Source organism: Triticum urartu, chromosome 6A, assembly GCF_056163025.1.
Source record: "Triticum urartu cultivar PI428250 chromosome 6A, HENAU_Tu73, whole genome shotgun sequence".
Lineage (NCBI taxonomy): Eukaryota > Viridiplantae > Streptophyta > Magnoliopsida > Poales > Poaceae > Triticum > Triticum urartu.
In genome coordinates, this window is record NC_141878.1 from 603,018,661 (window position 1) to 603,021,307 (window position 2,647).

The following is a 2,647-nucleotide window of genomic DNA, read 5'->3' on the forward strand; positions in this document are numbered from 1 at the left end:
TTATTTTATTTTGTTTCTACTTATATATTTTATTAAATTTTATATTATTTTGTTTCTAATTACGTATTTATTTTATTTTTTATTTTTCATGCACCATTTTTCATGCATTTACTGATTACTTTGAGCTATAAGACCCTAAAATTGAAAAGCATTTCAAATGAACTCTGAAAAGGTTGAAAGTTGGCATGGTATCATCATTTCATCCACATAGCATGTGCAAGAAAGTGAGAGGGTTACGGCAAAAACTGGATGCACTTCGTGTACAAAACGGACAATCTCTTTCGAAGTATCAGGATTTCATACGGAAACTCGTCTGTTACAAAGGGATTTCATTTTTTAAAACTTATTTGAACTTCTGACTTTTTGTGTGTTCAAAATGCACCATTCAAAGCCACATCATCAATTTCAACCCTTTCTGACTTCATTTGTTATTTTTCATGCATGTACTGATTATTTTGAGCTATAAGACCCTAAAATTGAAAAGCATTTCAAATGAACTCTGAAAAGGTTGAAAGTTGGCATGGTATCATCATTTCATCCACATAGCATGTGCAAGAAAGTTGAGAGGGTTACGGCAAAAACTGGATGCACTTCGTGTACAAAACGGACAATCTCTTTTGAAGTATCTGCATTTCATACGGAAACTCGTCTGTTACAAAGGGATTTCATTTTTTTAAACTTATTTGAACTCCTGACTTTTTGTGTGTTCAAAATGCACCATTCAAAGCCACATCATCAATTTTCAACCCTTTCTGACTTCATTTGTTATTTTTCATGCGTTTACTCATTATTTTGAGCTATAAGACCCTAAAATTGAAAAGCATTTCAAATGAAATCTGAAAAGGTTGAAAGTTGGCATGGTATCATGATTTCATCCACATAGCATGTGCAAGAAAGTTGAGAGGGTTACAGCAAAAACTGGATGCACTTCGTGTACAAAACGGACAATCTCTTTCGAAGTATCAGGATTTTATACGGAAACTCATCTGTTACAAAGGGATTTTATTTTTTAAAACTTATTTGAACTCCTGACTTTTTGTGTGTTCAAAATGCACCATTCAAAGCCACATCATTAATTTTCAACCCTTTCCGACTTCATTTGTTTTTTTCATGCATTTACTGATTATTTTGAGCTATAAGACCCTAAAATTGAAAAGCATTTCAAATGAACTCTGAAAAGGTTGAAAGTTGGCATGGTATCATCATTTTATCCACATAGCATGTCCAAGAAAGTTAAGAGGGTTACGGCAAAAACTGGATGCACTTCGTGTACAAAACGGACAATCTCTTTCGAAGTATCCGAATTTCATACGGAAACTCGTCTGTTACAAAGGGATTTCAAATGAACTACGAAAAGGTTGAAAGTTGGCATGGTATCATCATAATAATTGTGGAGAGAAAGTCTTCAGTTTTTCTTCGCTTGTGTCCTTTCCTTATTGAGCCGTAACCATGGATAATCTTCATCATTTATCAGGATGCTTGGGTCAGCCTTGACTTTGAAGGGAGGAATTTGATGAAACTTTTCATAATCTTCGGACATGTCTGACTTGCCCTCCACTCCCATGATGTCCCTTTTTCCTGAAAGAACTATGTGGCGCTTTGGCTCATCGTATGATGTATTCGCTTCCTTATCTTTTCCTTTTCTCGGTTTGGTAGACATGTCCTTCACATAGATAACCTGTGCCACATCATTGGCTAGGATGAACGGTTCGTCAGTGTACCAAAGATTGTTCAGATCCACTGTTGTCATTCACTACTGTGGGTCTACCTGTACCCCGCCTCCTGACAGATTGACCCATTTGCACTTAAACAAAGGGACCTTAAAATCATGTCCGTAGTCAAGTTCCCATATGTCCACTATGTAACCATAATATGTGTCCTTTCCCCTCTCGGTTGCTGCATCAAAGCGGACACTGCTGTTTTGGTTGGTGCTCTTTTGATCTTGGACGATCGTGTAAAATGTATTCCCATTTATCTCGTATCCTTTGTAAGTCAATACAGACAAAGATGGTCCCCTGGACAACGAGTATAGCTCATCACAAACAGTGTTGTCACCTCTGAGACGTGTTTCCAACCAACTGCTGAAAGTCCTGATGTGTTCCCATGTAATCTAGTCGTCACACTGCTCCAGGTGTTTGGAGCGCAGACTATTCTTGTGTTCATCGACATACAGGGTCACCAAGGTAGAGTTCTGTAGAACTGTGTAGTGTGCTTGAGACCAAGAATATCCGTCCCTGCATATTATTGAGTCCCCTCCAAGCGTGCCTTTTCCAGTCAGTCTCCCCTCATACCGTGATTTAGGGAGACCTGTCTTCTTAAGGCCAGGAATGAATTCAACACAAAACCCAATGACATCCTCTGTTTGATGGCCCATGGAGATGCTTCCTTCTGGCCTAGCGCGGTTACGGACATATTTCTTTAGGACTCTCATGAACCTCTCAAAGGGGTACATATTGTTTAGAAATACGGGGCCCAAAATGACAATCTCGTCCACTAGATGAACTAGGACGTGCGTCATGATATTGAAGAAGGATGGTGGGAACACCAGCTCGAAACTGACAAGACATTGCACCACATCACTCCTTAGCCTTGGTATGATTTCTGGATCGATCACCTTCTGAGAGATTGCATTGAGGAATGCACATAA